This window comes from Osmerus eperlanus, chromosome 17 (genome assembly GCF_963692335.1).
Source record: "Osmerus eperlanus chromosome 17, fOsmEpe2.1, whole genome shotgun sequence".
Classification (NCBI taxonomy): domain Eukaryota; kingdom Metazoa; phylum Chordata; class Actinopteri; order Osmeriformes; family Osmeridae; genus Osmerus; species Osmerus eperlanus.
In genome coordinates, this window is record NC_085034.1 from 5,312,643 (window position 1) to 5,323,232 (window position 10,590).

A 10,590-nucleotide genomic window follows, 5' to 3' on the forward strand; every position below is an offset into this window, starting at 1 on the left:
GGAGAGTGGCAGGAGTATGAGGTCTTAGATTCAGAGTCCCACAAGAGACAATGACAGAGAGAGAGAGAGAGACAGAGAGAGAGAGAGAAAGAGAGAGAGAGAGAGAGAGAGATGAGAGAGAGAGAGAGATGGAGAGAGAGAGAGAGAGAGAGAGAGAGTTGAGAGAGAGAGAGAGAGAGAGAGAGAGAGAGAGAGCGAGCGAGAGAGAGAGAGAGAGAGAGAGAGAGAGAGAGAGAGAGAGAGAGAGAGAGAGAGAGAGAGACATTATGTGTTTGTGTGTGTGTGTTTGCGTGTGTGTTCATGTGCATTTAAAGGACAGGGAAGAGTTGTGTTGGGTAATGTGGGTATACAGGCTGGGGAAAACTACTCTTAGCTATCACATACACCCAACCAGTTTGTTATGTAAAACACAACATGGAGCCAGGAAACCAACAACAGGTTGCATTAGTAGTAATTCCTAGAAAATAGCACATCAACAAGAAAAAGCTGTTTTCATCATTGTGTTTTATTTAATTTCCCATCTTGACCCTCCGAATGGAGGTATTGTGGCTTGAGTTTGTAACAGATGGTTTCATGTGACCTCACAGACAGCCCTGATCCCACTCTGCTTCTAGCATGGACACCTTTGACACATTACAGCACCCACAATCAATAACCTCTGCCATTAGCCCTGTCTGCAGGCCATGTACCATGCTGATGTCAGACGCACACACACACACACACAGAGACAGCGATGTAGCCGTGCATTTCATAACAATGGCTCAGACCTGCTTCTGGGAGGGAGCGGGGGGGAGGGGGGGCAATCATTGATGCTGATTTATGTTGTTGTTGTTGTTTTCTTTGCTTGTTTGTTCCATTGATGCACTTTAGTCTAATTTGAAAGACAACCTGTCGGTTCCACATCTGGATATTACGTTTGTCAAAGGTATGAAATGTATATCTGATTCATTCCTAGACTTTTTTTTTTAAGAGTACATTGGAAAAGCATTTGTAAGGTTCTCATGGGAAATATTGGTGTCCTACTGAATGTAAAAGCCAAGCCTCAAGCAGCGAGCTTCTCCACAGCCTTCCGGAACAGTCCTGCCACTCTGGACACGGCAGCCCACATGCACCTCCGTTTCACCAGGGCATGAGAGAGACGGCAGCACTGATGGTCACTCCTCCTCGTGGTGACTCATGTTACCCTGGAGTGTGTGTGATCGTGTGTGTGTGTGTGTGTTTGTTCCCCTGTGGTCCTGACGCAACACTGTGCCATCCCCCTCTCATATTCCTCTCATCAATAATGAAGCACGTCGGTTATCCTCTCAGGCTCTCCCCGGAGTGTGCACCTCGGCCTGACCCTCTCCAGCCCCCCCCTGCCCCCCCTGATGAGATTCCCCCGACTTATTGAATGAGTGCTGACAGACGATGAAGGGATAGGGTTGAGAAGCCTTGGTTATCTCTCATGGTTTGTTTCTGTCTGGCCCAGTGAATGTGGGTCTGTTATTGCATCAAAGCACCCCCGGCGCTCCTACTAAAAGCGGTTCAGAGACAAAAGCCTGACTGAGGAGGCCTCCTCGGAAAGGCAAGTTTCTCCTCTCCAGCTTTCATCTCTTTAGCAGGTGTTGTTCTTTCTGGACTTGCGGTCGAGGTCTTGCTGACATGACAAATAGCGCTGTCTCAACCCTATTCAAACTCTGGCCAGAGGCCTTCCTACAACTGTGAGTGTGTGTGTGAGTGAGGGAATGTGTGTGTGAGTGCGTGAATGTGTGTGTGCGCACGCATGTCTGTGCTCGCGAACGTCTGTGTCTGTGGTGCTTGCGTCGTCTGATGAAATGGGATGAAATCAGCCTGCACCTCCATACTGACATATGAAACTGCTGGTGGTTCTGGTCCTGGGACAGACTGGGGTGCTGTCATTTGTAGATTTACATTTACATTTAGTCATTTAGCAGACGCTCTTATCCAGAGCGACTTACAGTAAGTACACGGACATTCCCCCGAGGCAAGTAGGGTGAAGTGCCTTGCCCAAGGACACAACGTCAGTTGGCATGACCGGGAATCGAACTGGCAACCTTCGGATTACTAGCCCGACTCCCTCACCGCTCAGCCACCTGACTCCAAACACCTTCGCTTGGGGGAAATTGCTGAGCTGAAAGGACTAGTGTCAGCCCATCTCTAAAAAGGGGCACGAGGGAGAGAAGATTTCGCTTTTTTTTACCTCTACATCGCAAATGTTCTATTTCTGCCATCTGTCTGTCTGGAAATTGAGATTGAACTTATTACGTCTGAGAGAGGAAGTCTGCGCAGGTCTTCTTGATGGGAGCGGAGGAGTCATTCAGGCACACACACACACACACACACATAGTCTGACAGCTACCATCTTTGCGGAGGGCTAGACCATGCATCTCAATCAGCCTGGGAGAAGAGAGGTCTGGCAGGCCGGCTGGCTGGTCATCTTCAGCATCTTGAAGCATGGCTGCACCTTTCTGACTCACTTCTAATATAGACTAATATGAGGCCTCATCGTTCACTCCGTGAACCATGATGCTCTCTACAATGCAATCAAATCCTCTGTTGAATTCATCCTCGCAAATTGGCATCTTTTAGTACAGCAGTGAGACAAAGAGGAGAACAAATTAAATGAATGTGATTTAATGGTTTGAGCAAGACAAAGGGCCAGTCTGGTCAGATCATTTCTAGACTGGGTGGGGGTGGAAGTGGAGGGGGGGTCCTCAAGAAACATCTGGCAGCAACTGGGCTTCTGAGAGGGACTTTCAAACCAATCAATACAAACAAGAGAGTGGTGTCAGTCTGTCTGTCTAGCCAATCAATACAGATAAGAGTGATGTCAGCTTGTCCATCCAACCAATCGGTGTGTTTTGTGTGTGGCGTTGTTGTGTTCCTGTACGTCTCACAAACATACTGTAAGTCACTCACCTTCTGCTCATCTGATCACGTTGTCACTCAAACTGTTTTCTAGTTTACAAACTGATGCCCAAGGAAGCCGCTCATATTAATCAAGATCAAGCAGTCGTCTGAACAATTCCGTCTCCAAAAGCATTCTGTGTCTCTCATCAATTCAGCATGGAGTTATTAAAGAAATCCTATTATGCCAATTTAATTTCACATGAAGCTCAGTTTCATGCATAAATCATGAATTCTTGGTTGAATATTAATATTCATGTCTCTGTGGCACTGCTCATAAAAGTAAAGAGATTTTAACTCTGCATGATCATCCGTATCCCTTAGTCTTCCCCTTTCTGAAACTCAGAGAACATTTTTAAACTAGAGAGGGTACAATTTCTGGGGAAATTGTACCGGTTGGACAGGGGTCCGTTTTTTAATGACATTTTTACAACTGATATTTCTGTATTTTATATAAAAATGCATACTTATTATTTATAAAGATTACATAGATTTAAAAGCATTTTTTTTTGCTGCTCATTTACAACTGAAAATACGAGTGAAGTGTAGAATGAAATGGATGTCTTCTCATTTCCCCTGCAAGAGGCAGCCTCATGAATCAAAACGCATAAATTTGGCAGACCGGTGTACAAATTGACCTAATCTCTATGACTTAAATGTCCTTTTAAGTTTTTCCCTTCTCGTGATATTTTCATGCATTTAGCCTACTCATTGCATTCATTCATTAATAAAGAACCCCCTTCGAAGATTATTCTACGACGTTACCCGGCAGTAGAAGATGGAATCGCGATTCAAACAGTACCATCTGCTAACTGAAAATATGCCCCCCAGAACGTAAATAAGCTTGACATTTATTTAGTGGAAAATCGCTCATTCATAAAAAGCTCACTGGTAGCGATCATTGTAAGGTAACAACGCAAAATGCGATATAGCCCTGTGTGGAGAAGCTGCCCCGGTAAATTCTACTACTACGGTACAGTACTAGACTACTGCTGTGTTCGTCTCGGTAGCGATTGCGTTGGTTGAATTCGATTAAACGTTCCGTTGTACGGTTTAGGCTGAAATTAATTATTTTCATGAACAGATTGACAAAGTTTAGGCTGTGGCAATGAAGTTCAGGTTAGTAGTTAGATAGACTTTTGATTTAAGTAAGATGCCGAACATGTTCTGTCGCCGTTTGACTTCCTAAACAGCTGTGTATGTTATATGTTTTTGTCGTGTGTCTCGCGTAGGCTACAGCGTTGCAGTGATACACTGGATTGAAACCACAGGTAATGATAATTTCACCCACAAATCGTTTACTTGTAATCTAATGTCATTTATTTTAACGATTCGAAAACAGATACATCATAGACCACTGTAGTATGTGTTGCCCGGGCAACAGAGGCTAATGTCATGATGCTAATATTTCAGTGAAATAGTAGACTACCGTTTCCGAAAGTAGATGTGGGCTTACTTCCTTAATAATATCAGTAATATTGTACATTACACATCACAATTGTGTGTCATATCACAAAGTAAAATGAGTAAATAGTTATCACCCTGGCCTCTTTGCTTGTGGCGTTCCTGCAGCTGCCTTGCAGTAAAGCTATAGTTAGCCTAGCTATCCCCCAAGTTAACAGATGCGAAACGAATGTTCTGCTACAGGTAGTCATGCGTGTTTTTGTGACGTTAGTGACGTAGTGACGTTAGTAACGTCAGTGACTGTGGCTAGCAAATTAGCCACCGTTAGCTTCACTTTTCGCCACAAAAACTTAACTTAAGCCCAAACCATGCAACGGAACGTAAATTCCAATAGAAGCAACGCAATCGCTACCAAGACGAACCTTTTGACACCGCCGTTGTGTATGTAGGCCAAATATTGACTGAGTTTTAGGGGGCGAAAATAAATAATAAATAAATATATATGTGAGAGAACAAAGGTTGTGCTCTCGCCGAAGGCTTGAGCACACCCAATAATGTTCATTGTTCCATTCATAGCAAGTAAAATGTTTTATCTCTGTATTTATTTTGTATTTTATAGCACTGTTTGTTAAAATATAGCAGCATACATATACTCTCTCAGTATGTGATCCAGTGGGAATTTAACAAAAGATCGTATAGTTCTTTGAATATCTAGTCTACCTTCAAGAGACAATTCTTAATAAATACAATCTTAATCTTAATCTCTTAATCTCCGTTTAAAGTGAATACATCCTTCTGTGGACTGTCAGAGCATTCTGAGAGCTCCTGGAACAGAAACAGCACTGTCCGTCATCACTCTCCCCCTCACCCCCCTTTTCTGCCCTGACCTCATCTCCTCTCAACGTCTCCTCTCAAACCCCTTCAACGCTCCTCTCCTCTTCCTCTCCTCTCCCTCTCCTCTCCTCCCCTTGCTTCAAACCAACCCAAGAGCTTCATCGGTATAGAGCAGAATTTCAGTCTACGATTGGATGGAGCGAGAAACTTAATTTAGCGCTGACAATTAATCTGCAGGAGCCAAACACCCTGTCGTGGCCGGCGATGCGTGACAGCGTCGGCAAGGCAGCCCGCCGCGATCTGTCTCTCAGCCCGACAGCCTCGCCGGCCGCCAGCCGTTTATCCGCCCACATACGCCTCCCCAAAAAACTCATTAATCTTTAATGACTTCTTTCGGTGTTCCTGCTATGGCGTATATATGTTCCCATTAATAGGTTTCTCAACCTTATATTACATAGCAATTATAAACGTGACAAATAATGTGTTCTTTTTGCCTCAACCGAAATAGATTTTTCGGAGGTAGGAAAGCTTATTTGTAATATCAAGTGTGATATCATTTTTTTGTTTGTTTTCTTTTCAGAGACCCGAGATCTCCTTTAAAATGAGATAAAACAGACACAACACAGCTGTTGGGAATTCGACTGAAGGTTGTCTGCTAACCTGGCAACCATGAATAACATTGAAGGATAATGGTTTAGGAATAGGGAAAAGCCCTGAGGGGAACCCTTCATGTTGCTCTGTGTTTGATTGGTTCCCTCCCATTTGTTTCATTCATTCCATCCAAACCTTGAACTGGTGTTGTGAACGTTCGAGAGAAGGGGTAATATGGCACTGTGGCCAGACATGGAACATTCCGGGACTGTAGAGGACCACTGAAAGACATCCCCAGCTTGCTGTCCAAGCACAAATCAGATCCCACACAAACTCACACACAGTCAGTCCTGGACTCACTGGAATTCCAAAATGGCTGGGAGGGAGGCAGTTGCTTGTGGTACAGTACAGCACTCTGCTCATGTTACTGGTTTGCAGCCCTTTATGAAGACGATCCGATTTTAGATAGACATGGATATCTTTGTAACAACATATTTGTCCATCTTTTGATCCCTAAGACTTCAAGAGTTGGATGGCATAGCAGTCAAAATCGATTTGGAAAATGAAGGACCCCGTCAGCCCGGACTTCGCCAGAGAAACGAGGAGCGGGTTGAGGCCTCACCGCTCCCTCCTCAGCCTCACCCCTCCTCGTCACGCAGACAGTCAGAGAAATCTGGAGCCGACAGGTCAAAATAACCTCAGCACTCTCTCCCTCTCTCTCTCCCTCTATCGGTCGTGCCTGTGTCCCTTGCTCAACAATCTCTTGTTCCCTCCCTTGCCTTCCTCCATCTCTCTCGGTCTGCGTCTTCCTCTCCTTCCACCTCACTCCTACAGGTGCAGGGAGACTGCAGACGGTTTTTGATTGGCACAGTGGCCCAAGCCCTCATTTTCTCAACTCCCCAGCTTCGCTCTGAATCAACAGAGCGTGTAAACACATCAGCTTAGTGGGAGCTGCCTTTGCCCTTTGCAGGTGCTTACTGTCAATCCACAGAGCAGCAAAAGCAAATACAAATCTACACGGAGCATCTAGTCCCAGCTGATCTATAGTCTTACTACTCCTTAACCAGCAAGCTGTCTTTCTCTGTAAGCGATCACAGACACGAACACTGCTGCTGTGTTAATGAGCCACACTGCCTCAATAGCAGGGATGGAGTTTAGACAAGTGTAGTTATGGGTTAGTTTGACTTAGCAGGTTTTGTTTAGGGGCACACTAGATGTGATGCTTCAGTTTGTATTGAAGACAGCATGCAGCTCACTGATTCCAGTAAGAAAAGCTCTTTAAATTCAGTACTGCTAGTGGGAGGATATGAGTTATAAAGTGACTGAGATCATCCGGCAGGGGTGATGTAATCACTAATCTAACAGGATTGCCCCCGTATAATCCCACCCTAATCCACTGTAATTATGGACAATGAAAAGTGATCTCTCTTTAAACATGGATTTAAACTTTGATCACAATGTTCAGAGCTCATTTCGGTGAACATGCATTATTAATGAAACTGGGTTTCCCACCCTTAAATTTAAATATGTCTTGTGGCATGGAAGTGAATTCCTCCCCATGGCAATAAGGAGGAAGACATTCCAGCTGATGAAGAGACAGAAAGAGAAGAGGATCCGTTATTGTACAGTATAACTTCATGAGAGAAGAATATTTGAACCTAATCCTTTATTTGATGAGAACTGAGAGAGTACAGCTATATAGTTTGCTCACTTAATTTCCTCCCAGTTTTTTTCAGTGCCTAATGAAAATCAAGTGTAAATTGAACACGCCATGAAAGTATGAGCGTGATCGTTCTCAATCGTCTCGAGTGGGGACATTTCTTTCATAGGAACGCAATTTTAAAAGACCTACTGCCGAACTCCCATCTTTATTTCAAAAGTGTTGTTAAAATGAGCTTCAAATGCATGTGATCTCACATGTATTGGGGAGGTAGGGGTCACATTAAAAGCAGACATGACAAACAATGTGTGTGTGTGTGTGTGTGTGCCTGGGCATGTACACATGTATGCATGTGTGTGAGATTATTTGAATGTGTGGGTGTGTGGGTGTGTGTGTGGGGGGGTTCATTCAAGGCAACCAAAGTTTGCGTATCTCCAGCCACATTGGAGTGTGTATTAGAGTCTGTTGGCATACTGATGACTGTCTGTCTGGACCCAGGAGCTCTTTGGCTTCCTCTAATGAGGGGGAGAAGAACCATGCTGACCTTTCCACCCGGCACCACCCTGTCAGGAACCGGGCCGGACTGCAAAACAAACAGCCCACCACCAGCCAGCCTGCTAGGAGGGAGAACAAGACTGTGAAAGAGAGCAAATGGGATAGTGAGAGAGAGAGCTAGAGACAGAGAGAGAGAGAGAGAGAGAGAGAGAGAGAGAGAGAGATCTAGAGACAGAGAGAGAGAGAGACAGACAGACAGACAGACACAGTCCGTCCTGACAGAAACACTCTCTTTCTCTCACTTATTTTTTGCTTATCACTTGTGTTCGTCCATCAGTCCCCTCCTCCCTGGCAGTCTGAACAGAGATCAGCCTCATCCCACGCTGCCTCGCACACACAGGTATGCACACACCACTTAATGTATCATTGACACATCCATCTTTTTAACGTGGCCTGACGTAGCATTGCTACTGAGTGGAAAACAGCAGCTTTCGTCCATTCCTCTTGCAAATGGATAATTTTATTTCACCTTGACTGGAGAAATTCGTTTAAAACTTGAGCTGCATCTTCATGGGGCAATTTGGAGGGTTGTAAAACGTGCGATACGCGTGTAATCACTAGTGCTATTATCCCTAACAGCGTGGTTATGGCTAAAAGCGTTGCGAAACACTCAATAAATCCTGACCTTCACTGGGCCCGTGGTCCAGGAGCGAACACCAACAAAACAATTATCTTGGCTCGTTTCCCCCTTTCCTTGTCCACCATACATCATTGTTTATCAAAATCTAAACCCCCTGTATATTGAGTGTAGCCCAGGAACCCACCCACACCCCTCCAACCGCTCCCACCTCCCCCTGCCCTCAGATCAATGTCTGATTACTGTGGCCTCCCTCTCTTCACCAACCCTGCTCTCGGGGACCAGAGCGTCGTCAGTCGATACATCTGGCAGTACGATTATGATCATCGTTATCATTTAGCACAGGGAGAACTGGTAGGAACAGTCTCCATTTATTGGAAGCTTGTGATGCAAAAAAGTGAAGAAGTTGTTTTATGGACATTCAGACACAGTCCCGAGCTGATATGGATCCTTGTCCATCCAGCCGTTATACAGTCCTAATGTGGTGCGATGGTATGCCTGACACTTGATGGTTGTGTGGGGAGGAATGAGAAAGTGTATTCAAGAATTTACAACTCCCTCAAGGGCTTCACCTTTCTCCAAATGAATGTACTAAAATGTATATACACTTTTTGCAAGTGCCTTAAAATATCATTTTAGTATCCACTTGCTGACAAAATCAAATACATCTCACTAGGTGGGCTTGTCTCAAGTCTACTTGAAAGCCAGATCAAGGAAAAACATATCTTTGGATCAGCCTGCTCCCCATTTTATTTTCTCCGCTTTTGCAGACTGGCTTCTCTGCTTTTTATGGCCATGTAATGGTAAAAAAAATCATTAGGCCTAGAAGCTGACATTTAAAGGCAGGAGACGCGCAAGTCATTTAGAGGCAGATCTCGCTCAGTGGAAATGTCAGACTAACAAGGTACAAATCCTCCAGAACCTTCATCCACGACACATTCAGCCGCTGTATCCCCGGTAACGCCACAGCGTCTCCACGCCCACGGTAGAGGGGAGGGGGGGCCCAAGCTGCTGGAGGGACACACACTACTATCAGCCATTCATCCAGAGACAGGGCAGCAATGGACACAAATAACCACAACTGGGGAATGGAGCTATGTTTCGTGTTCACCGTTGCTCGCGTAACTAGGTCAACTGCACCAAGAGCACACAGTTCCAGAGGAGCACAGGTCAACTGCCACCTGCCCACACCTGCCTTTCTATTCAAAACCCCATCCCTGATGACTCAAACATCCTCCTTTGAGGCTTACTCAATGGTACTGCACCATTCTTTGGTCGCCCTCAGCGAGCTATTCTGAAGGCTTCCTGGTCTTAAGAAGGCAGATAGATGAGGGTTGGGGGGCGTGAGGAAGGGAACTGAGGGGGGTGGAAAGAGGCCAGCGTGTTAGCTCGTCCAATCTAAAACCTCCTTGGGGAGAGATCACTAATAAAAAGAAAATAGCTTGTCCACAGCGGACAAGCCATTTCACAAGGGACAAAAGGTTGCTGGGACAGAGAAGAGTTATGTGGAGCCAGGATGTGATGGTGATGTGGGGGTGTTAAGGGGGTAATGTAGTTTGCGTGTATGAGCGTGTGTGTGTGTGCGCATGTGTGTATGTCTGTGTGTGTACAGTAGTTTTGCTAGTGTGCTGACTGCCCTAATAAAAGTATTATGTTCATCCTATTTTCTTGGACGCTGTCAAGTTAGTGACAGCTGCAATGTAATTTTTTGCAAATATTTTATCGAGAAAAACCTCTCCAGTCCGAAGCAGTAGTGTGGAGTGCAGTGAGGACCAGTGAGACCCTCACATCTCATCACACACACTAGAATCAGTGGACAGCACAGCATATTCTCCACCAATCACCATTACCCTTGATCATGAATAAAGCCATGCATTCTCAAACACACACACACTCTCATGCGCACACACGCACACATCAGTGTGTCCCTGATCTCCGCCTCTACACACAGCCGGTGGCTGGGGGCTCATTGGGTCAATGGGGGATTATATGGTCCCCTATAACGATCCTCATCCTTCACAAGTCCCTCCAGCTCCCAGCCAGTGAGGGCAGATGCTGTCCC